Source organism: Brachyhypopomus gauderio, unplaced genomic scaffold (assembly GCF_052324685.1).
Source record: "Brachyhypopomus gauderio isolate BG-103 unplaced genomic scaffold, BGAUD_0.2 sc47, whole genome shotgun sequence".
NCBI lineage: Eukaryota > Metazoa > Chordata > Actinopteri > Gymnotiformes > Hypopomidae > Brachyhypopomus > Brachyhypopomus gauderio.
The window spans coordinates 25804-52189 of NW_027506873.1; positions in this window are offsets into that span (position 1 = coordinate 25804).

The window sequence follows — 26386 nt, forward strand, 5'->3', positions numbered from 1 at the left end:
AAGAAAACTCATATTTTGTTCTAAAACAGTGTTTGGATGTGATAACAAGCTGTTTTATCATGTTTGTAATGTTACACATGCATTTCCAAACAAGAAGTAAGTCTTGTATTAAGGCGTTCAAAACAGCGTTTGCTGGCGCTGTAAGCGCTCTAAACAGTGTTTCTGAGCATAACTTGGAGCAAAAGTGCAACTTTTGAAGAATGAACTGAAAACTCATATTTTGTTCCAAAACAGTGTTTGGATGTGATAACAAGCTGTTTTATCATGTTTGTAATGTTACACATGCATTTCCTAACAAGTAGTAAGGCTTGCATTAAGGCGTTCAAAACAGCGTTTGCTGGCGTTGTAAGAGCTCTAAACAGTGTTTCTGAGCATAACTTGTGGCAAAAGTGCAACTTTTGAAGAATGAAAAGAAAACTCATATTTTGAATGAAAACAGCGTTTGGATGTGATAACAAGCTGTTTTATCATGTTTGTAATGTTACACATCCATTTTCTAACAAGTAGTAAGTCTTGCATTAAGGCGTTCAAAACAGCGTTTGCTGGCGCTGTAAGCGCTCTAAACAGTGTTTCTGAGCATAACTTGGAGCAAAAGTGCAACTTTTGAAGAATGAACTGAAAACTCATATTTTGTTCTAAAACAGTGTTTGGATGTGATAACAAGCTGTTTTATCATGTTTGTAATGTTACACATGCATTTCCAAACAAGTATTAAGTCTTGTATTAAGGCGTTCAAAACAGCGTTTGCTGGCGCTGTAAGCGCTCTAAACAGTGTTTCTGAGCATAACTTGGAGCAAAAGTGCAACTTTTGAAGAATGAACTGAAAACTCATATTTTGTTCTAAAACAGTGTTTGGATGTGATAACAAGCTGTTTTATCATGTTTGTAATGTTACACATGCATTTCCAAACAAGTAGTAAGTCTTGTATTAAGGCGTTCAAAACAGCGTTTGCTGGCGCTGTAAGCGCTCTAAACAGTGTTTCTGAGCATAACTTGGAGCAAAAGTGCAACTTTTGAAGAATGAACTGAAAACTCATATTTTGTTCTAAAACAGTGTTTGGATGTGATAACAAGCTGTTTTTATCATGTTTGTAATGTTACACATCCATTTCCTAACAAGTAGTAAGGCTTGCATTAAGGCGTTCAAAACAGCGTTTGCTGGCGTTGTAAGAGCTCTAAACAGTGTTTCTGAGCATAAACTTGTGGCAAAAGTGCAACTTTTGAAGAATGAAAAGAAAACTCATATTTTGAATGAAAACAGTGTTTGGATGTGATAACAAGCTGTTTTATCATGTTTGTAATGTTACACATGCATTTCCAAACAAGTAGTAAGTCTTGTATTAAGGCGTTCAAAACAGCGTTTGCTGGCGCTGTAAGCGCTCTAAACAGTGTTTCTGAGCATAACTTGGAGCAAAAGTGCAACTTTTGAAGAATGAACTGAAAACTCATATTTTGTTCTAAAACAGTGTTTGGATGTGATAACAAGCTGTTTTTATCATGTTTGTAATGTTACACATGCATTTCCTAACAAGTAGGTAAGGCTTGCATTAAGGCGTTCAAAACAGCGTTTGCTGGCGTTGTAAGAGCTCTAAACAGTGTTTCTGAGCATAACTTGGGGCAAAAGTGCAACTTTTCAAGAATGAAAAGAAAACTCATATTTTGAATGAAAACAGTGTTTGGATGTGATAACAAGCTGTTTTATCATGTTTGTAATGTTACACATCCATTTTCTAACAAGTAGTAAGTCTTGCATTAAGGCGTTCAAAACAGCGTTTGCTGGCGCTGTAAGCGCTCTAAACAGTGTTTCTGAGCATAACTTGTGGCAAAAGTGCAACTTTTGAAGAATGAAAAGAAAACTCATATTTTGAATGAAAACAGTGTTTGGATGTGATAACAAGCTGTTTTATCATGTTTGTAATGTTACACATGCATTTCCAAACAAGTAGTAAGTCTTGTATTAAGGCGTTCAAAACAGCGTTTGCTGGCGCTGTAAGCGCTCTAAACAGTGTTTCTGAGCATAACTTGGAGCAAAAGTGCAACTTTTGAAGAATGAACTGAAAACTCATATTTTGTTCTAAAACAGTGTTTGGATGTGATAACAAGCAGTTTTATCATGTTTGTAATGTTACACATGCATTTCCTAACAAGTAGGTAAGGCTTGCATTAAGGCGTTCAAAACAGCGTTTGCTGGCGTTGTAAGAGCTCTAAACAGTGTTTCTGAGCATAACTTGGGGCAAAAGTGCAACTTTTCAAGAATGAAAAGAAAACTCATATTTTGAATGAAAACAGTGTTTGGATGTGATAACAAGCTGTTATATCATGTTTGTAATGTTACACATCCATTTTCTAACAAGTAGTAAGTCTTGCATTAAGGCGTTCAAAACAGCGTTTGCTGGCGCTGTAAGCGCTCTAAACAGTGTTTCTGAGCATAACTTGGAGCAAAAGTGCAACTTTTGAAGAATGAACTGAAAACTCATATTTTGTTCTAAAACAGTGTTTGGATGTGATAACAAGCTGTTTTATCATGTTTGTAATGTTACACATGCATTTCCAAACAAGTAGTAAGTCTTGTATTAAGGCGTTCAAAACAGCGTTTGCTGGCGCTGTAAGCGCTCTAAACAGTGTTTCTGAGCATAACTTGGAGCAAAAGTGCAACTTTTGAAGAATGAACTGAAAACTCATATTTTGTTCTAAAACAGTGTTTGGATGTGATAACAAGCTGTTTTATCATGTTTGTAATGTTACACATCCATTTCCTAACAAGTAGTAAGGCTTGCATTAAGGCGTTCAAAACAGCGTTTGCTGGCGTTGTAAGAGCTCTAAACAGTGTTTCTGAGCATAACTTGTGGCAAAAGTGCAACTTTTGAAGAATGAAAAGAAAACTCATATTTTGAATGAAAACAGTGTTTGGATGTGATAACAAGCTGTTTTATCATGTTTGTAATGTTACACATGCATTTCCAAACAAGTAGTAAGTCTTGTATTAAGGCGTTCAAAACAGCGTTTGCTGGCGCTGTAAGCGCTCTAAACAGTGTTTCTGAGCATAACTTGGAGCAAAAGTGCAACTTTTGAAGAATGAACTGAAAACTCATATTTTGTTCTAAAACAGTGTTTGGATGTGATAACAAGCTGTTTTATCATGTTTGTAATGTTACACATGCATTTCCTAACAAGTAGGTAAGGCTTGCATTAAGGCGTTCAAAACAGCGTTTGCTGGCGTTGTAAGAGCTCTAAACAGTGTTTCTGAGCATAACTTGGGGCAAAAGTGCAACTTTTCAAGAATGAAAAGAAAACTCATATTTTGAATGAAAACAGTGTTTGGATGTGATAACAAGCTGTTTTATCATGTTTGTAATGTTACACATCCATTTTCTAACAAGTAGTAAGTCTTGCATTAAGGCGTTCAAAACAGCGTTTGCTGGCGCTGTAAGCGCTCTAAACAGTGTTTCTGAGCATAACTTGGAGCAAAAGTGCAACTTTTGAAGAATGAACTGAAAACTCATATTTTGTTCTAAAACAGTGTTTGGATGTGATAACAAGCTGTTTTATCATGTTTGTAATGTTACACATGCATTTCCAAACAAGTAGTAAGTCTTGTATTAAGGCGTTCAAAACAGCGTTTGCTGGCGCTGTAAGCGCTCTAAACAGTGTTTCTGAGCATAACTTGGAGCAAAAGTGCAACTTTTGAAGAATGAACTGAAAACTCATATTTTGTTCTAAAACAGTGTTTGGATGTGATAACAAGCTGTTTTATCATGTTTGTAATGTTACACATCCATTTTCTAACAAGTAGTAAGTCTTGCATTAAGGCGTTCAAAACAGCGTTTGCTGGCGCTGTAAGCGCTCTAAACAGTGTTTCTGAGCATAACTTGGAGCAAAAGTGCAACTTTTGAAGAATGAACTGAAAACTCATATTTTGTTCCAAAACAGTGTTTGGATGTGATAACAAGCTGTTTTATCATGTTTGTAATGTTACACATGCATTTCCTAACAAGTAGTAAGTCTTGCATTAAGGCGTTCAAAACAGCGTTTGCTGGCGTTGTAAGAGCTCTAAACAGTGTTTCTGAGCATAACTTGTGGCAAAAGTGCAACTTTTGAAGAATGAAAAGAAAACTCATATTTTGAATGAAAACAGCGTTTGGATGTGATAACAAGCTGTTTTATCATGTTTGTAATGTTACACATCCATTTTCTAACAAGTAGTAAGTCTTGCATTAAGGCGTTCAAAACAGCGTTTGCTGGCGCTGTAAGAGCTCTAAACAGTGTTTCTGAGCATAACTTGTGGCAAAAGTGCAACTTTTGAAGAATGAAAAGAAAACTCATATTTTGAATGAAAACAGCGTTTGGATGTGATAACAAGCTGTTTTATCATGTTTGTAATGTTACACATCCATTTTCTAACAAGTAGTAAGTCTTGCATTAAGGCGTTCAAAACAGCGTTTGCTGGCGTTGTAAGAGCTCTAAACAGTGTTTCTGAGCATAACTTGTGGCAAAAGTGCAACTTTTGAAGAATGAAAAGAAAACTCATATTTTGAATGAAAACAGCGTTTGGATGTGATAACAAGCTGTTTTATCATGTTTGTAATGTTACACATCCATTTTCTAACAAGTAGTAAGTCTTGCATTAAGGCGTTCAAAACAGCGTTTGCTGGCGCTGTAAGCGCTCTAAACAGTGTTTCTGAGCATAACTTGGAGCAAAAGTGCAACTTTTGAAGAATGAACTGAAAACTCATATTTTGTTCTAAAACAGTGTTTGGATGTGATAACAAGCTGTTTTATCATGTTTGTAATGTTACACATGCATTTCCAAACAAGTAGTAAGTCTTGTATTAAGGCGTTCAAAACAGCGTTTGCTGGCGCTGTAAGCGCTCTAAACAGTGTTTCTGAGCATAACTTGGAGCAAAAGTGCAACTTTTGAAGAATGAACTGAAAACTCATATTTTGTTCTAAAACAGTGTTTGGATGTGATAACAAGCTGTTTTATCATGTTTGTAATGTTACACATGCATTTCCTAACAAGTAGGTAAGGCTTGCATTAAGGCGTTCAAAACAGCGTTTGCTGGCGTTGTAAGAGCTCTAAACAGTGTTTCTGAGCATAACTTGTGGCAAAAGTGCAACTTTTGAAGAATGAACTGAAAACTCATATTTTGTTCCAAAACAGTGTTTTGATGTGATAACAAGCTGTTTTATCATGTTTGTAATGTTACACATGCATTTCCTAACAAGTAGTAAGGCTTGCATTAAGGCGTTCAAAACAGCGTTTGCTGGCGTTGTAAGAGCTCTAAACAGTGTTTCTGAGCATAACTTGTGGCAAAAGTGCAACTTTTGAAGAATGAAAAGAAAACTCATATTTTGTTCTAAAACAGTGTTTGGATGTGATAACAAGCTGTTTTATCATGTTTGTAATGTTACACATGCATTTCCAAACAAGAAGTAAGTCTTGTATTAAGGCGTTCAAAACAGCGTTTGCTGGCGCTGTAAGCGCTCTAAACAGTGTTTCTGAGCATAACTTGGAGCAAAAGTGCAACTTTTGAAGAATGAACTGAAAACTCATATTTTGTTCCAAAACAGTGTTTGGATGTGATAACAAGCTGTTTTATCATGTTTGTAATGTTACACATGCATTTCCTAACAAGTAGTAAGGCTTGCATTAAGGCGTTCAAAACAGCGTTTGCTGGCGTTGTAAGAGCTCTAAACAGTGTTTCTGAGCATAACTTGTGGCAAAAGTGCAACTTTTGAAGAATGAAAAGAAAACTCATATTTTGAATGAAAACAGCGTTTGGATGTGATAACAAGCTGTTTTATCATGTTTGTAATGTTACACATCCATTTTCTAACAAGTAGTAAGTCTTGCATTAAGGCGTTCAAAACAGCGTTTGCTGGCGCTGTAAGCGCTCTAAACAGTGTTTCTGAGCATAACTTGGAGCAAAAGTGCAACTTTTGAAGAATGAACTGAAAACTCATATTTTGTTCTAAAACAGTGTTTGGATGTGATAACAAGCTGTTTTATCATGTTTGTAATGTTACACATGCATTTCCAAACAAGTATTAAGTCTTGTATTAAGGCGTTCAAAACAGCGTTTGCTGGCGCTGTAAGCGCTCTAAACAGTGTTTCTGAGCATAACTTGGAGCAAAAGTGCAACTTTTGAAGAATGAACTGAAAACTCATATTTTGTTCTAAAACAGTGTTTGGATGTGATAACAAGCTGTTTTATCATGTTTGTAATGTTACACATGCATTTCCAAACAAGTAGTAAGTCTTGTATTAAGGCGTTCAAAACAGCGTTTGCTGGCGCTGTAAGCGCTCTAAACAGTGTTTCTGAGCATAACTTGGAGCAAAAGTGCAACTTTTGAAGAATGAACTGAAAACTCATATTTTGTTCTAAAACAGTGTTTGGATGTGATAACAAGCTGTTTTATCATGTTTGTAATGTTACACATCCATTTCCTAACAAGTAGTAAGGCTTGCATTAAGGCGTTCAAAACAGCGTTTGCTGGCGTTGTAAGAGCTCTAAACAGTGTTTCTGAGCATAACTTGTGGCAAAAGTGCAACTTTTGAAGAATGAATAGAAAACTCATATTTTGAATGAAAACAGTGTTTGGATGTGATAACAAGCTGTTTTATCATGTTTGTAATGTTACACATGCATTTCCAAACAAGTAGTAAGTCTTGTATTAAGGCGTTCAAAACAGCGTTTGCTGGCGCTGTAAGCGCTCTAAACAGTGTTTCTGAGCATAACTTGGAGCAAAAGTGCAACTTTTGAAGAATGAACTGAAAACTCATATTTTGTTCTAAAACAGTGTTTGGATGTGATAACAAGCTGTTTTATCATGTTTGTAATGTTACACATGCATTTCCTAACAAGTAGGTAAGGCTTGCATTAAGGCGTTCAAAACAGCGTTTGCTGGCGTTGTAAGAGCTCTAAACAGTGTTTCTGAGCATAACTTGGGGCAAAAGTGCAACTTTTCAAGAATGAAAAGAAAACTCATATTTTGAATGAAAACAGTGTTTGGATGTGATAACAAGCTGTTTTATCATGTTTGTAATGTTACACATCCATTTTCTAACAAGTAGTAAGTCTTGCATTAAGGCGTTCAAAACAGCGTTTGCTGGCGCTGTAAGCGCTCTAAACAGTGTTTCTGAGCATAACTTGGAGCAAAAGTGCAACTTTTGAAGAATGAACTGAAAACTCATATTTTGTTCTAAAACAGTGTTTGGATGTGATAACAAGCTGTTTTATCATGTTTGTAATGTTACACATGCATTTCCAAACAAGTAGTAAGTCTTGTATTAAGGCGTTCAAAACAGCGTTTGCTGGCGCTGTAAGCGCTCTAAACAGTGTTTCTGAGCATAACTTGGAGCAAAAGTGCAACTTTTGAAGAATGAACTGAAAACTCATATTTTGTTCTAAAACAGTGTTTGGATGTGATAACAAGCTGTTTTATCATGTTTGTAATGTTACACATCCATTTTCTAACAAGTAGTAAGTCTTGCATTAAGGCGTTCAAAACAGCGTTTGCTGGCGCTGTAAGCGCTCTAAACAGTGTTTCTGAGCATAACTTGGAGCAAAAGTGCAACTTTTGAAGAATGAACTGAAAACTCATATTTTGTTCCAAAACAGTGTTTGGATGTGATAACAAGCTGTTTTATCATGTTTGTAATGTTACACATGCATTTCCTAACAAGTAGTAAGGCTTGCATTAAGGCGTTCAAAACAGCGTTTGCTGGCGTTGTAAGAGCTCTAAACAGTGTTTCTGAGCATAACTTGTGGCAAAAGTGCAACTTTTGAAGAATGAAAAGAAAACTCATATTTTGAATGAAAACAGCGTTTGGATGTGATAACAAGCTGTTTTATCATGTTTGTAATGTTACACATCCATTTTCTAACAAGTAGTAAGTCTTGCATTAAGGCGTTCAAAACAGCGTTTGCTGGCGCTGTAAGCGCTCTAAACAGTGTTTCTGAGCATAACTTGGAGCAAAAGTGCAACTTTTGAAGAATGAACTGAAAACTCATATTTTGTTCTAAAACAGTGTTTGGATGTGATAACAAGCTGTTTTATCATGTTTGTAATGTTACACATGCATTTCCAAACAAGTATTAAGTCTTGTATTAAGGCGTTCAAAACAGCGTTTGCTGGCGCTGTAAGCGCTCTAAACAGTGTTTCTGAGCATAACTTGGAGCAAAAGTGCAACTTTTGAAGAATGAACTGAAAACTCATATTTTGTTCTAAAACAGTGTTTGGATGTGATAACAAGCTGTTTTATCATGTTTGTAATGTTACACATGCATTTCCAAACAAGTAGTAAGTCTTGTATTAAGGCGTTCAAAACAGCGTTTGCTGGCGCTGTAAGCGCTCTAAACAGTGTTTCTGAGCATAACTTGGAGCAAAAGTGCAACTTTTGAAGAATGAACTGAAAACTCATATTTTGTTCTAAAACAGTGTTTGGATGTGATAACAAGCTGTTTTATCATGTTTGTAATGTTACACATCCATTTCCTAACAAGTAGTAAGGCTTGCATTAAGGCGTTCAAAACAGCGTTTGCTGGCGTTGTAAGAGCTCTAAACAGTGTTTCTGAGCATAACTTGTGGCAAAAGTGCAACTTTTGAAGAATGAAAAGAAAACTCATATTTTGAATGAAAACAGTGTTTGGATGTGATAACAAGCTGTTTTATCATGTTTGTAATGTTACACATGCATTTCCAAACAAGTAGTAAGTCTTGTATTAAGGCGTTCAAAACAGCGTTTGCTGGCGCTGTAAGCGCTCTAAACAGTGTTTCTGAGCATAACTTGGAGCAAAAGTGCAACTTTTGAAGAATGAACTGAAAACTCATATTTTGTTCTAAAACAGTGTTTGGATGTGATAACAAGCTGTTTTATCATGTTTGTAATGTTACACATGCATTTCCTAACAAGTAGGTAAGGCTTGCATTAAGGCGTTCAAAACAGCGTTTGCTGGCGTTGTAAGAGCTCTAAACAGTGTTTCTGAGCATAACTTGGGGCAAAAGTGCAACTTTTCAAGAATGAAAAGAAAACTCATATTTTGAATGAAAACAGTGTTTGGATGTGATAACAAGCTGTTTTATCATGTTTGTAATGTTACACATCCATTTTCTAACAAGTAGTAAGTCTTGCATTAAGGCGTTCAAAACAGCGTTTGCTGGCGCTGTAAGCGCTCTAAACAGTGTTTCTGAGCATAACTTGTGGCAAAAGTGCAACTTTTGAAGAATGAAAAGAAAACTCATATTTTGAATGAAAACAGTGTTTGGATGTGATAACAAGCTGTTTTATCATGTTTGTAATGTTACACATGCATTTCCAAACAAGTAGTAAGTCTTGTATTAAGGCGTTCAAAACAGCGTTTGCTGGCGCTGTAAGCGCTCTAAACAGTGTTTCTGAGCATAACTTGGAGCAAAAGTGCAACTTTTGAAGAATGAACTGAAAACTCATATTTTGTTCTAAAACAGTGTTTGGATGTGATAACAAGCTGTTTTATCATGTTTGTAATGTTACACATGCATTTCCTAACAAGTAGGTAAGGCTTGCATTAAGGCGTTCAAAACAGCGTTTGCTGGCGTTGTAAGAGCTCTAAACAGTGTTTCTGAGCATAACTTGGGGCAAAAGTGCAACTTTTCAAGAATGAAAAGAAAACTCATATTTTGAATGAAAACAGTGTTTGGATGTGATAACAAGCTGTTTTATCATGTTTGTAATGTTACACATCCATTTTCTAACAAGTAGTAAGTCTTGCATTAAGGCGTTCAAAACAGCGTTTGCTGGCGCTGTAAGCGCTCTAAACAGTGTTTCTGAGCATAACTTGGAGCAAAAGTGCAACTTTTGAAGAATGAACTGAAAACTCATATTTTGTTCTAAAACAGTGTTTGGATGTGATAACAAGCTGTTTTATCATGTTTGTAATGTTACACATGCATTTCCAAACAAGTAGTAAGTCTTGTATTAAGGCGTTCAAAACAGCGTTTGCTGGCGCTGTAAGCGCTCTAAACAGTGTTTCTGAGCATAACTTGGAGCAAAAGTGCAACTTTTGAAGAATGAACTGAAAACTCATATTTTGTTCTAAAACAGTGTTTGGATGTGATAACAAGCTGTTTTATCATGTTTGTAATGTTACACATCCATTTCCTAACAAGTAGTAAGGCTTGCATTAAGGCGTTCAAAACAGCGTTTGCTGGCGTTGTAAGAGCTCTAAACAGTGTTTCTGAGCATAACTTGTGGCAAAAGTGCAACTTTTGAAGAATGAATAGAAAACTCATATTTTGAATGAAAACAGTGTTTGGATGTGATAACAAGCTGTTTTATCATGTTTGTAATGTTACACATGCATTTCCAAACAAGTAGTAAGTCTTGTATTAAGGCGTTCAAAACAGCGTTTGCTGGCGCTGTAAGCGCTCTAAACAGTGTTTCTGAGCATAACTTGGAGCAAAAGTGCAACTTTTGAAGAATGAACTGAAAACTCATATTTTGTTCTAAAACAGTGTTTGGATGTGATAACAAGCTGTTTTATCATGTTTGTAATGTTACACATGCATTTCCTAACAAGTAGGTAAGGCTTGCATTAAGGCGTTCAAAACAGCGTTTGCTGGCGTTGTAAGAGCTCTAAACAGTGTTTCTGAGCATAACTTGGGGCAAAAGTGCAACTTTTCAAGAATGAAAAGAAAACTCATATTTTGAATGAAAACAGTGTTTGGATGTGATAACAAGCTGTTTTATCATGTTTGTAATGTTACACATCCATTTTCTAACAAGTAGTAAGTCTTGCATTAAGGCGTTCAAAACAGCGTTTGCTGGCGCTGTAAGCGCTCTAAACAGTGTTTCTGAGCATAACTTGGAGCAAAAGTGCAACTTTTGAAGAATGAACTGAAAACTCATATTTTGTTCTAAAACAGTGTTTGGATGTGATAACAAGCTGTTTTATCATGTTTGTAATGTTACACATGCATTTCCAAACAAGTAGTAAGTCTTGTATTAAGGCGTTCAAAACAGCGTTTGCTGGCGCTGTAAGCGCTCTAAACAGTGTTTCTGAGCATAACTTGGAGCAAAAGTGCAACTTTTGAAGAATGAACTGAAAACTCATATTTTGTTCTAAAACAGTGTTTGGATGTGATAACAAGCTGTTTTATCATGTTTGTAATGTTACACATCCATTTTCTAACAAGTAGTAAGTCTTGCATTAAGGCGTTCAAAACAGCGTTTGCTGGCGCTGTAAGCGCTCTAAACAGTGTTTCTGAGCATAACTTGGAGCAAAAGTGCAACTTTTGAAGAATGAACTGAAAACTCATATTTTGTTCCAAAACAGTGTTTGGATGTGATAACAAGCTGTTTTATCATGTTTGTAATGTTACACATGCATTTCCTAACAAGTAGTAAGTCTTGCATTAAGGCGTTCAAAACAGCGTTTGCTGGCGTTGTAAGAGCTCTAAACAGTGTTTCTGAGCATAACTTGTGGCAAAAGTGCAACTTTTGAAGAATGAAAAGAAAACTCATATTTTGAATGAAAACAGCGTTTGGATGTGATAACAAGCTGTTTTATCATGTTTGTAATGTTACACATCCATTTTCTAACAAGTAGTAAGTCTTGCATTAAGGCGTTCAAAACAGCGTTTGCTGGCGCTGTAAGAGCTCTAAACAGTGTTTCTGAGCATAACTTGTGGCAAAAGTGCAACTTTTGAAGAATGAAAAGAAAACTCATATTTTGAATGAAAACAGCGTTTGGATGTGATAACAAGCTGTTTTATCATGTTTGTAATGTTACACATCCATTTTCTAACAAGTAGTAAGTCTTGCATTAAGGCGTTCAAAACAGCGTTTGCTGGCGTTGTAAGAGCTCTAAACAGTGTTTCTGAGCATAACTTGTGGCAAAAGTGCAACTTTTGAAGAATGAAAAGAAAACTCATATTTTGAATGAAAACAGCGTTTGGATGTGATAACAAGCTGTTTTATCATGTTTGTAATGTTACACATCCATTTTCTAACAAGTAGTAAGTCTTGCATTAAGGCGTTCAAAACAGCGTTTGCTGGCGCTGTAAGCGCTCTAAACAGTGTTTCTGAGCATAACTTGGAGCAAAAGTGCAACTTTTGAAGAATGAACTGAAAACTCATATTTTGTTCTAAAACAGTGTTTGGATGTGATAACAAGCTGTTTTATCATGTTTGTAATGTTACACATGCATTTCCAAACAAGTAGTAAGTCTTGTATTAAGGCGTTCAAAACAGCGTTTGCTGGCGCTGTAAGCGCTCTAAACAGTGTTTCTGAGCATAACTTGGAGCAAAAGTGCAACTTTTGAAGAATGAACTGAAAACTCATATTTTGTTCTAAAACAGTGTTTGGATGTGATAACAAGCTGTTTTATCATGTTTGTAATGTTACACATGCATTTCCTAACAAGTAGGTAAGGCTTGCATTAAGGCGTTCAAAACAGCGTTTGCTGGCGTTGTAAGAGCTCTAAACAGTGTTTCTGAGCATAACTTGTGGCAAAAGTGCAACTTTTGAAGAATGAACTGAAAACTCATATTTTGTTCCAAAACAGTGTTTTGATGTGATAACAAGCTGTTTTATCATGTTTGTAATGTTACACATGCATTTCCTAACAAGTAGTAAGGCTTGCATTAAGGCGTTCAAAACAGCGTTTGCTGGCGTTGTAAGAGCTCTAAACAGTGTTTCTGAGCATAACTTGTGGCAAAAGTGCAACTTTTGAAGAATGAAAAGAAAACTCATATTTTGTTCTAAAACAGTGTTTGGATGTGATAACAAGCTGTTTTATCATGTTTGTAATGTTACACATGCATTTCCAAACAAGAAGTAAGTCTTGTATTAAGGCGTTCAAAACAGCGTTTGCTGGCGCTGTAAGCGCTCTAAACAGTGTTTCTGAGCATAACTTGGAGCAAAAGTGCAACTTTTGAAGAATGAACTGAAAACTCATATTTTGTTCCAAAACAGTGTTTGGATGTGATAACAAGCTGTTTTATCATGTTTGTAATGTTACACATGCATTTCCTAACAAGTAGTAAGGCTTGCATTAAGGCGTTCAAAACAGCGTTTGCTGGCGTTGTAAGAGCTCTAAACAGTGTTTCTGAGCATAACTTGTGGCAAAAGTGCAACTTTTGAAGAATGAAAAGAAAACTCATATTTTGAATGAAAACAGCGTTTGGATGTGATAACAAGCTGTTTTATCATGTTTGTAATGTTACACATCCATTTTCTAACAAGTAGTAAGTCTTGCATTAAGGCGTTCAAAACAGCGTTTGCTGGCGCTGTAAGCGCTCTAAACAGTGTTTCTGAGCATAACTTGGAGCAAAAGTGCAACTTTTGAAGAATGAACTGAAAACTCATATTTTGTTCTAAAACAGTGTTTGGATGTGATAACAAGCTGTTTTATCATGTTTGTAATGTTACACATGCATTTCCAAACAAGTATTAAGTCTTGTATTAAGGCGTTCAAAACAGCGTTTGCTGGCGCTGTAAGCGCTCTAAACAGTGTTTCTGAGCATAACTTGGAGCAAAAGTGCAACTTTTGAAGAATGAACTGAAAACTCATATTTTGTTCTAAAACAGTGTTTGGATGTGATAACAAGCTGTTTTATCATGTTTGTAATGTTACACATGCATTTCCAAACAAGTAGTAAGTCTTGTATTAAGGCGTTCAAAACAGCGTTTGCTGGCGCTGTAAGCGCTCTAAACAGTGTTTCTGAGCATAACTTGGAGCAAAAGTGCAACTTTTGAAGAATGAACTGAAAACTCATATTTTGTTCTAAAACAGTGTTTGGATGTGATAACAAGCTGTTTTATCATGTTTGTAATGTTACACATCCATTTCCTAACAAGTAGTAAGGCTTGCATTAAGGCGTTCAAAACAGCGTTTGCTGGCGTTGTAAGAGCTCTAAACAGTGTTTCTGAGCATAACTTGTGGCAAAAGTGCAACTTTTGAAGAATGAAAAGAAAACTCATATTTTGAATGAAAACAGTGTTTGGATGTGATAACAAGCTGTTTTATCATGTTTGTAATGTTACACATGCATTTCCAAACAAGTAGTAAGTCTTGTATTAAGGCGTTCAAAACAGCGTTTGCTGGCGCTGTAAGCGCTCTAAACAGTGTTTCTGAGCATAACTTGGAGCAAAAGTGCAACTTTTGAAGAATGAACTGAAAACTCATATTTTGTTCTAAAACAGTGTTTGGATGTGATAACAAGCTGTTTTATCATGTTTGTAATGTTACACATGCATTTCCTAACAAGTAGGTAAGGCTTGCATTAAGGCGTTCAAAACAGCGTTTGCTGGCGTTGTAAGAGCTCTAAACAGTGTTTCTGAGCATAACTTGGGGCAAAAGTGCAACTTTTCAAGAATGAAAAGAAAACTCATATTTTGAATGAAAACAGTGTTTGGATGTGATAACAAGCTGTTTTATCATGTTTGTAATGTTACACATCCATTTTCTAACAAGTAGTAAGTCTTGCATTAAGGCGTTCAAAACAGCGTTTGCTGGCGCTGTAAGCGCTCTAAACAGTGTTTCTGAGCATAACTTGGAGCAAAAGTGCAACTTTTGAAGAATGAAAAGAAAACTCATATTTTGAATGAAAACAGTGTTTGGATGTGATAACAAGCTGTTTTATCATGTTTGTAATGTTACACATGCATTTCCAAACAAGTAGTAAGTCTTGTATTAAGGCGTTCAAAACAGCGTTTGCTGGCGCTGTAAGCGCTCTAAACAGTGTTTCTGAGCATAACTTGGAGCAAAAGTGCAACTTTTGAAGAATGAACTGAAAACTCATATTTTGTTCTAAAACAGTGTTTGGATGTGATAACAAGCTGTTTTATCATGTTTGTAATGTTACACATGCATTTTCTAACAAGTAGTAAGTCTTGCATTAAGGCGTTCAAAACAGCGTTTGCTGGCGCTGTAAGCGCTCTAAACAGTGTTTCTGAGCATAACTTGGAGCAAAAGTGCAACTTTTGAAGACTGAACTGAAAACTCATATTTTGTTCTAAAACAGTGTTTGGATGTGATAACAAGCTGTTTTATCATGTTTGTAATGTTACACATGCATTTCCAAACAAGTAGTAAGTCTTGTATTAAGGCGTTCAAAACAGCGTTTGCTGGCGCTGTAAGCGCTCTAAACAGTGTTTCTGAGCATAACTTGGAGCAAAAGTGCAACTTTTGAAGAATGAACTGAAAACTCATATTTTGTTCTAAAACAGTGTTTGGATGTGATAACAAGCTGTTTTATCATGTTTGTAATGTTACACATCCATTTCCTAACAAGTAGTAAGGCTTGCATTAAGGCGTTCAAAACAGCGTTTGCTGGCGTTGTAAGAGCTCTAAACAGTGTTTCTGAGCATAACTTGTGGCAAAAGTGCAACTTTTGAAGAATGAAAAGAAAACTCATATTTTGAATGAAAACAGTGTTTGGATGTGATAACAAGCTGTTTTATCATGTTTGTAATGTTACACATGCATTTCCAAACAAGTAGTAAGTCTTGTATTAAGGCGTTCAAAACAGCGTTTGCTGGCGCTGTAAGCGCTCTAAACAGTGTTTCTGAGCATAACTTGGAGCAAAAGTGCAACTTTTGAAGAATGAACTGAAAACTCATATTTTGTTCTAAAACAGTGTTTGGATGTGATAACAAGCTGTTTTATCATGTTTGTAATGTTACACATGCATTTCCTAACAAGTAGGTAAGGCTTGCATTAAGGCGTTCAAAACAGCGTTTGCTGGCGTTGTAAGAGCTCTAAACAGTGTTTCTGAGCATAACTTGGGGCAAAAGTGCAACTTTTCAAGAATGAAAAGAAAACTCATATTTTGAATGAAAACAGTGTTTGGATGTGATAACAAGCTGTTTTATCATGTTTGTAATGTTACACATCCATTTTCTAACAAGTAGTAAGTCTTGCATTAAGGCGTTCAAAACAGCGTTTGCTGGCGCTGTAAGCGCTCTAAACAGTGTTTCTGAGCATAACTTGGAGCAAAAGTGCAACTTTTGAAGAATGAACTGAAAACTCATATTTTGTTCTAAAACAGTGTTTGGATGTGATAACAAGCTGTTTTATCATGTTTGTAATGTTACACATGCATTTCCAAACAAGTAGTAAGTCTTGTATTAAGGCGTTCAAAACAGCGTTTGCTGGCGCTGTAAGCGCTCTAAACAGTGTTTCTGAGCATAACTTGGAGCAAAAGTGCAACTTTTGAAGAATGAACTGAAAACTCATATTTTGTTCTAAAACAGTGTTTGGATGTGATAACAAGCTGTTTTATCATGTTTGTAATGTTACACATCCATTTCCTAACAAGTAGTAAGGCTTGCATTAAGGCGTTCAAAACAGCGTTTGCTGGCGTTGTAAGAGCTCTAAACAGTGTTTCTGAGCATAACTTGTGGCAAAAGTGCAACTTTTGAACAATGAAAAGAAAACTCATATTTTGAATGAAAACAGTGTTTGGATGTGATAACAAGCTGTTTTATCATGTTTGTAATGTTACACATCCATTTTCTAACAAGTAGTAAGTCTTGCATTAAGGCGTTCAAAACAGCGTTTGCTGGCGCTGTAAGCGCTCTAAACAGTGTTTCTGAGCATAACTTGGAGCAAAAGTGCAACTTTTGAAGAATGAACTGAAAACTCATATTTTGTTCTAAAACAGTGTTTGGATGTGATAACAAGCTGTTTTATCATGTTTGTAATGTTACACATGCATTTCCAAACAAGTAGTAAGTCTTGTATTAAGGCGTTCAAAACAGCGTTTGCTGGCGCTGTAAGCGCTCTAAACAGTGTTTCTGAGCATAACTTGGGGCAAAAGTGCAACTTTTCAAGAATGAAAAGAAAACTCATATTTTGAATGAAAACAGTGTTTGGATGTGATAACAAGCTGTTTTATCATGTTTGTAATGTTACACATCCATTTTCTAACAAGTAGTAAGTCTTGCATTAAGGCGTTCAAAACAGCGTTTGCTGGCGCTGTAAGCGCTCTAAACAGTGTTTCTGAGCATAACTTGGAGCAAAAGTGCAACTTTTGAAGAATGAACTGAAAACTCATATTTTGTTCTAAAACAGTGTTTGGATGTGATAACAAGCTGTTTTATCATGTTTGTAATGTTACACATCCATTTCCTAACAAGTAGTAAGGCTTGCATTAAGGCGTTCAAAACAGCGTTTGCTGGCGTTGTAAGAGCTCTAAACAGTGTTTCTGAGCATAACTTGTGGCAAAAGTGCAACTTTTGAAGAATGAAAAGAAAACTCATATTTTGAATGAAAACAGTGTTTGGATGTGATAACAAGCTGTTTTATCATGTTTGTAATGTTACACATGCATTTCCTAACAAGTAGGTAAGGCTTGCATTAAGGCGTTCAAAACAGCGTTTGCTGGCGTTGTAAGAGCTCTAAACAGTGTTTCTGAGCATAACTTGGGGCAAAAGTGCAACTTTTCAAGAATGAAAAGAAAACTCATATTTTGAATGAAAACAGTGTTTGGATGTGATAACAAGCTGTTTTATCATGTTTGTAATGTTACACATCCATTTTCTAACAAGTAGTAAGTCTTGTATTAAGGCGTTCAAAACAGCGTTTGCTGGCGCTGTAAGCGCTCTAAACAGTGTTTCTGAGCATAACTTGGAGCAAAAGTGCAACTTTTGAAGAATGAACTGAAAACTCATATTTTGTTCTAAAACAGTGTTTGGATGTGATAACAAGCTGTTTTATCATGTTTGTAATGTTACACATGCATTTCCTAACAAGTAGGTAAGGCTTGCATTAAGGCGTTCAAAACAGCGTTTGCTGGCGTTGTAAGAGCTCTAAACAGTGTTTCTGAGCATAACTTGGGGCAAAAGTGCAACTTTTCAAGAATGAAAAGAAAACTCATATTTTGAATGAAAACAGTGTTTGGATGTGATAACAAGCTGTTTTATCATGTTTGTAATGTTACACATCCATTTTCTAACAAGTAGTAAGTCTTGCATTAAGGCGTTCAAAACAGCGTTTGCTGGCGCTGTAAGCGCTCTAAACAGTGTTTCTGAGCATAACTTGGAGCAAAAGTGCAACTTTTGAAGAATGAACTGAAAACTCATATTTTGTTCTAAAACAGTGTTTGGATGTGATAACAAGCTGTTTTATCATGTTTGTAATGTTACACATGCATTTCCAAACAAGTAGTAAGTCTTGTATTAAGGCGTTCAAAACAGCGTTTGCTGGCGCTGTAAGCGCTCTAAACAGTGTTTCTGAGCATAACTTGGAGCAAAAGTGCAACTTTTGAAGAATGAACTGAAAACTCATATTTTGTTCTAAAACAGTGTTTGGATGTGATAACAAGCTGTTTTATCATGTTTGTAATGTTACACATGCATTTCCTAACAAGTAGGTAAGGCTTGCATTAAGGCGTTCAAAACAGCGTTTGCTGGCGTTGTAAGAGCGCTAAACAGTGTTTCTGAGCATAACTTAGGGCAAAAGTGCAACTTTTCAAGAATGAAAAGAAAACTCATATTTTGAATGAAAACAGTGTTTGGATGTGATAACAAGCTGTTTTATCATGTTTGTAATGTTACACATCCATTTTCTAACAAGTAGTAAGTCTTGCATTAAGGCGTTCAAAACAGCGTTTGCTGGCGCTGTAAGCGCTCTAAACAGTGTTTCTGAGCATAACTTGGAGCAAAAGTGCAACTTTTGAAGAATGAACTGAAAACTCATATTTTGTTCTAAAACAGTGTTTGGATGTGATAACAAGCTGTTTTATCATGTTTGTAATGTTACACATGCATTTCCAAACAAGTAGTAAGTCTTGTATTAAGGCGTTCAAAACAGCGTTTGCTGGCGCTGTAAGCGCTCTAAACAGTGTTTCTGAGCATAACTTGGAGCAAAAGTGCAACTTTTGAAGAATGAACTGAAAACTCATATTTTGTTCTAAAACAGTGTTTGGATGTGATAACAAGCTGTTTTATCATGTTTGTAATGTTACACATCCATTTCCTAACAAGTAGTAAGGCTTGCATTAAGGCTTTCAAAACAGCGTTTGCTGGCGTTGTAAGAGCTCTAAACAGTGTTTCTGAGCATAACTTGTGGCAAAAGTGCAACTTTTGAAGAATGAAAAGAAAACTCATATTTTGAATGAAAACAGTGTTTGGATGTGATAACAAGCTGTTTTATCATGTTTGTAATGTTACACATGCATTTCCAAACAAGTAGTAAGTCTTGTATTAAGGCGTTCAAAACAGCGTTTGCTGGCGCTGTAAGCGCTCTAAACAGTGTTTCTGAGCATAACTTGGAGCAAAAGTGCAACTTTTGAAGAATGAACTGAAAACTCATATTTTGTTCTAAAACAGTGTTTGGATGTGATAACAAGCTGTTTTATCATGTTTGTAATGTTACACATGCATTTCCTAACAAGTAGGTAAGGCTTGCATTAAGGCGTTCAAAACAGCGTTTGCTGGCGTTGTAAGAGCTCTAAACAGTGTTTCTGAGCATAACTTGGGGCAAAAGTGCAACTTTTCAAGAATGAAAAGAAAACTCATATTTTGAATGAAAACAGTGTTTGGATGTGATAACAAGCTGTTTTATCATGTTTGTAATGTTACACATCCATTTTCTAACAAGTAGTAAGTCTTGCATTAAGGCGTTCAAAACAGCGTTTGCTGGCGCTGTAAGCGCTCTAAACAGTGTTTCTGAGCATAACTTGGAGCAAAAGTGCAACTTTTGAAGAATGAACTGAAAACTCATATTTTGTTCTAAAACAGTGTTTGGATGTGATAACAAGCTGTTTTATCATGTTTGTAATGTTACACATGCATTTCCAAACAAGTAGTAAGTCTTGTATTAAGGCGTTCAAAACAGCGTTTGCTGGCGCTGTAAGCGCTCTAAACAGTGTTTCTGAGCATAACTTGGAGCAAAAGTGCAACTTTTGAAGAATGAACTGAAAACTCATATTTTGTTCTAAAACAGTGTTTGGATGTGATAACAAGCTGTTTTATCATGTTTGTAATGTTACACATCCATTTCCTAACAAGTAGTAAGGCTTGCATTAAGGCTTTCAAAACAGCGTTTGCTGGCGTTGTAAGAGCTCTAAACAGTGTTTCTGAGCATAACTTGTGGCAAAAGTGCAACTTTTGAAGAATGAAAAGAAAACTCATATTTTGAATGAAAACAGTGTTTGGATGTGATAACAAGCTGTTTTATCATGTTTGTAATGTTACACATGCATTTCCAAACAAGTAGTAAGTCTTGTATTAAGGCGTTCAAAACAGCGTTTGCTGGCGCTGTAAGCGCTCTAAACAGTGTTTCTGAGCATAACTTGGAGCAAAAGTGCAACTTTTGAAGAATGAACTGAAAACTCATATTTTGTTCTAAAACAGTGTTTGGATGTGATAACAAGCTGTTTTATCATGTTTGTAATGTTACACATGCATTTCCTAACAAGTAGGTAAGGCTTGCATTAAGGCGTTCAAAACAGCGTTTGCTGGCGTTGTAAGAGCTCTAAACAGTGTTTCTGAGCATAACTTGGGGCAAAAGTGCAACTTTTCAAGAATGAAAAGAAAACTCATATTTTGAATGAAAACAGTGTTTGGATGTGATAACAAGCTGTTTTATCATGTTTGTAATGTTACACATCCATTTTCTAACAAGTAGTAAGTCTTGCATTAAGGCGTTCAAAACAGCGTTTGCTGGCGCTGTAAGCGCTCTAAACAGTGTTTCTGAGCATAACTTGGAGCAAAAGTGCAACTTTTGAAGAATGAACTGAAAACTCATATTTTGTTCTAAAACAGTGTTTGGATGTGATAACAAGCTGTTTTATCATGTTTGTAATGTTACACATGCATTTCCAAACAAGTAGTAAGTCTTGTATTAAGGCGTTCAAAACAGCGTTTGCTGGCGCTGTAAGCGCTCTAAACAGTGTTTCTGAGCATAACTTGGAGCAAAAGTGCAACTTTTGAAGAATGAACTGAAAACTCATATTTTGTTCTAAAACAGTGTTTGGATGTGATAACAAGCTGTTTTATCATGTTTGTAATGTTACACATCCATTTCCTAACAAGTAGTAAGGCTTGCATTAAGGCTTTCAAAACAGCGTTTGCTGGCGTTGTAAGAGCTCTAAACAGTGTTTCTGAGCATAACTTGTGGCAAAAGTGCAACTTTTGAAGAATGAAAAGAAAACTCATATTTTGAATGAAAACAGTGTTTGGATGTGATAACAAGCTGTTTTATCATGTTTGTAATGTTACACATGCATTTCCAAACAAGTAGTAAGTCTTGTATTAAGGCGTTCAAAACAGCGTTTGCTGGCGCTGTAAGCGCTCTAAACAGTGTTTCTGAGCATAACTTGGAGCAAAAGTGCAACTTTTGAAGAATGAACTGAAAACTCATATTTTGTTCTAAAACAGTGTTTGGATGTGATAACAAGCTGTTTTATCATGTTTGTAATGTTACACATGCATTTCCTAACAAGTAGGTAAGGCTTGCATTAAGGCGTTCAAAACAGCGTTTGCTGGCGTTGTAAGAGCTCTAAACAGTGTTTCTGAGCATAACTTGGGGCAAAAGTGCAACTTTTCAAGAATGAAAAGAAAACTCATATTTTGAATGAAAACAGTGTTTGGATGTGATAACAAGCTGTTTTATCATGTTTGTAATGTTACACATCCATTTTCTAACAAGTAGTAAGTCTTGCATTAAGGCGTTCAAAACAGCGTTTGCTGGCGCTGTAAGCGCTCTAAACAGTGTTTCTGAGCATAACTTGGAGCAAAAGTGCAACTTTTGAAGAATGAACTGAAAACTCATATTTTGTTCTAAAACAGTGTTTGGATGTGATAACAAGCTGTTTTATCATGTTTGTAATGTTACACATGCATTTCCAAACAAGTAGTAAGTCTTGTATTAAGGCGTTCAAAACAGCGTTTGCTGGCGCTGTAAGCGCTCTAAACAGTGTTTCTGAGCATAACTTGGAGCAAAAGTGCAACTTTTGAAGAATGAACTGAAAACTCATATTTTGTTCTAAAACAGTGTTTGGATGTGATAACAAGCTGTTTTATCATGTTTGTAATGTTACACATCCATTTCCTAACAAGTAGTAAGGCTTGCATTAAGGCGTTCAAAACAGCGTTTGCTGGCGTTGTAAGAGCTCTAAACAGTGTTTCTGAGCATAACTTGTGGCAAAAGTGCAACTTTTGAAGAATGAAAAGAAAACTCATATTTTGAATGAAAACAGTGTTTGGATGTGATAAGCTGTTTTATCATGTTTGTAATGTTACACATGCATTTCCAAACAAGTAGTAAGTCTTGTATTAAGGCGTTCAAAACAGCGTTTGCTGGCGCTGTAAGCGCTCTAAACAGTGTTTCTGAGCATAACTTGGAGCAAAAGTGCAACTTTTGAAGAATGAACTGAAAACTCATATTTTGTTCTAAAACAGTGTTTGGATGTGATAACAAGCTGTTTTATCATGTTTGTAATGTTACACATGCATTTCCAAACAAGTAGTAAGTCTTGTATTAAGGCGTTCAAAACAGCGTTTGCTGGCGCTGTAAGCGCTCTAAACAGTGTTTCTGAGCATAACTTGGAGCAAAAGTGCAACTTTTGAAGAATGAACTGAAAACTCATATTTTGTTCTAAAACAGTGTTTGGATGTGATAACAAGCTGTTTTATCATGTTTGTAATGTTACACATCCATTTCCTAACAAGTAGTAAGGCTTGCATTAAGGCGTTCAAAACAGCGTTTGCTGGCGTTGTAAGAGCTCTAAACAGTGTTTCTGAGCATAACTTGTGGCAAAAGTGCAACTTTTGAAGAATGAAAAGAAAACTCATATTTTGAATGAAAACAGTGTTTGGATGTGATAACAAGCTGTTTTATCATGTTTGTAATGTTACACATGCATTTCCAAACAAGTAGTAAGTCTTGTATTAAGGCGTTCAAAACAGCGTTTGCTGGCGCTGTAAGCGCTCTAAACAGTGTTTCTGAGCATAACTTGGAGCAAAAGTGCAACTTTTGAAGAATGAACTGAAAACTCATATTTTGTTCTAAAACAGTGTTTGGATGTGATAACAAGCTGTTTTATCATGTTTGTAATGTTACACATGCATTTCCTAACAAGTAGGTAAGGCTTGCATTAAGGCGTTCAAAACAGCGTTTGCTGGCGTTGTAAGAGCTCTAAACAGTGTTTCTGAGCATAACTTGGGGCAAAAGTGCAACTTTTCAAGAATGAAAAGAAAACTCATATTTTGAATGAAAACAGTGTTTGGATGTGATAACAAGCTGTTTTATCATGTTTGTAATGTTACACATCCATTTTCTAACAAGTAGTAAGTCTTGCATTAAGGCGTTCAAAACAGCGTTTGCTGGCGCTGTAAGCGCTCTAAACAGTGTTTCTGAGCATAACTTGGAGCAAAAGTGCAACTTTTGAAGAATGAACTGAAAACTCATATTTTGTTCTAAAACAGTGTTTGGATGTGATAACAAGCTGTTTTATCATGTTTGTAATGTTACACATGCATTTCCAAACAAGTAGTAAGTCTTGTATTAAGGCGTTCAAAACAGCGTTTGCTGGCGCTGTAAGCGCTCTAAACAGTGTTTCTGAGCATAACTTGGAGCAAAAGTGCAACTTTTGAAGAATGAACTGAAAACTCATATTTTGTTCTAAAACAGTGTTTGGATGTGATAACAAGCTGTTTTATCATGTTTGTAATGTTACACATCCATTTCCTAACAAGTAGTAAGGCTTGCATTAAGGCGTTCAAAACAGCGTTTGCTGGCGTTGTAAGAGCTCTAAACAGTGTTTCTGAGCATAACTTGTGGCAAAAGTGCAACTTTTGAAGAATGAAAAGAAAACTCATATTTTGTTCTAAAACAGTGTTTGGATGTGATAACAAGCTGTTTTATCATGTTTGTAATGTTACACATGCATTTCCAAACAAGTAGTAAGTCTTGTATTAAGGCGTTCAAAACAGCGTTTGCTGGCGCTGTAAGCGCTCTAAACAGTGTTTCTGAGCATAACTTGGAGCAAAAGTGCAACTTTTGAAGAATGAACTGAAAACTCATATTTTGTTCTAAAACAGTGTTTGGATGTGATAACAAGCTGTTTTATCATGTTTGTAATGTTACACATCCATTTCCTAACAAGTAGTAAGGCTTGCATTAAGGCTTTCAAAACAGCGTTTGCTGGCGTTGTAAGAGCTCTAAACAGTGTTTCTGAGCATAACTTGTGGCAAAAGTGCAACTTTTGAAGAATGAAAAGAAAACTCATATTTTGAATGAAAACAGTGTTTGGATGTGATAACAAGCTGTTTTATCATGTTTGTAATGTTACACATGCATTTCCAAACAAGTAGTAAGTCTTGTATTAAGGCGTTCAAAACAGCGTTTGCTGGCGCTGTAAGCGCTCTAAACAGTGTTTCTGAGCATAACTTGGAGCAAAAGTGCAACTTTTGAAGAATGAACTGAAAACTCATATTTTGTTCTAAAACAGTGTTTGGATGTGATAACAAGCTGTTTTATCATGTTTGTAATGTTACACATGCATTTCCTAACAAGTAGGTAAGGCTTGCATTAAGGCGTTCAAAACAGCGTTTGCTGGCGTTGTAAGAGCTCTAAACAGTGTTTCTGAGCATAACTTGGGGCAAAAGTGCAACTTTTCAAGAATGAAAAGAAAACTCATATTTTGAATGAAAACAGTGTTTGGATGTGATAACAAGCTGTTTTATCATGTTTGTAATGTTACACATCCATTTTCTAACAAGTAGTAAGTCTTGCATTAAGGCGTTCAAAACAGCGTTTGCTGGCGCTGTAAGCGCTCTAAACAGTGTTTCTGAGCATAACTTGGAGCAAAAGTGCAACTTTTGAAGAATGAACTGAAAACTCATATTTTGTTCTAAAACAGTGTTTGGATGTGATAACAAGCTGTTTTATCATGTTTGTAATGTTACACATGCATTTCCAAACAAGTAGTAAGTCTTGTATTAAGGCGTTCAAAACAGCGTTTGCTGGCGCTGTAAGCGCTCTAAACAGTGTTTCTGAGCATAACTTGGAGCAAAAGTGCAACTTTTGAAGAATGAACTGAAAACTCATATTTTGTTCTAAAACAGTGTTTGGATGTGATAACAAGCTGTTTTATCATGTTTGTAATGTTACACATCCATTTCCTAACAAGTAGTAAGGCTTGCATTAAGGCGTTCAAAACAGCGTTTGCTGGCGTTGTAAGAGCTCTAAACAGTGTTTCTGAGCATAACTTGTGGCAAAAGTGCAACTTTTGAAGAATGAAAAGAAAACTCATATTTTGTTCTAAAACAGTGTTTGGATGTGATAACAAGCTGTTTTATCATGTTTGTAATGTTACACATGCATTTCCAAACAAGTAGTAAGTCTTGTATTAAGGCGTTCAAAACAGCGTTTGCTGGCGCTGTAAGCGCTCTAAACAGTGTTTCTGAGCATAACTTGGAGCAAAAGTGCAACTTTTGAAGAATGAACTGAAAACTCATATTTTGTTCTAAAACAGTGTTTGGATGTGATAACAAGCTGTTTTATCATGTTTGTAATGTTACACATCCATTTCCTAACAAGTAGTAAGGCTTGCATTAAGGCTTTCAAAACAGCGTTTGCTGGCGTTGTAAGAGCTCTAAACAGTGTTTCTGAGCATAACTTGTGGCAAAAGTGCAACTTTTGAAGAATGAAAAGAAAACTCATATTTTGAATGAAAACAGTGTTTGGATGTGATAACAAGCTGTTTTATCATGTTTGTAATGTTACACATGCATTTCCAAACAAGTAGTAAGTCTTGTATTAAGGCGTTCAAAACAGCGTTTGCTGGCGCTGTAAGCGCTCTAAACAGTGTTTCTGAGCATAACTTGGAGCAAAAGTGCAACTTTTGAAGAATGAACTGAAAACTCATATTTTGTTCTAAAACAGTGTTTGGATGTGATAACAAGCTGTTTTATCATGTTTGTAATGTTACACATGCATTTCCTAACAAGTAGGTAAGGCTTGCATTAAGGCGTTCAAAACAGCGTTTGCTGGCGTTGTAAGAGCTCTAAACAGTGTTTCTGAGCATAACTTGGGGCAAAAGTGCAACTTTTCAAGAATGAAAAGAAAACTCATATTTTGAATGAAAACAGTGTTTGGATGTGATAACAAGCTGTTTTATCATGTTTGTAATGTTACACATCCATTTTCTAACAAGTAGTAAGTCTTGCATTAAGGCGTTCAAAACAGCGTTTGCTGGCGCTGTAAGCGCTCTAAACAGTGTTTCTGAGCATAACTTGGAGCAAAAGTGCAACTTTTGAAGAATGAACTGAAAACTCATATTTTGTTCTAAAACAGTGTTTGGATGTGATAACAAGCTGTTTTATCATGTTTGTAATGTTACACATGCATTTCCAAACAAGTAGTAAGTCTTGTATTAAGGCGTTCAAAACAG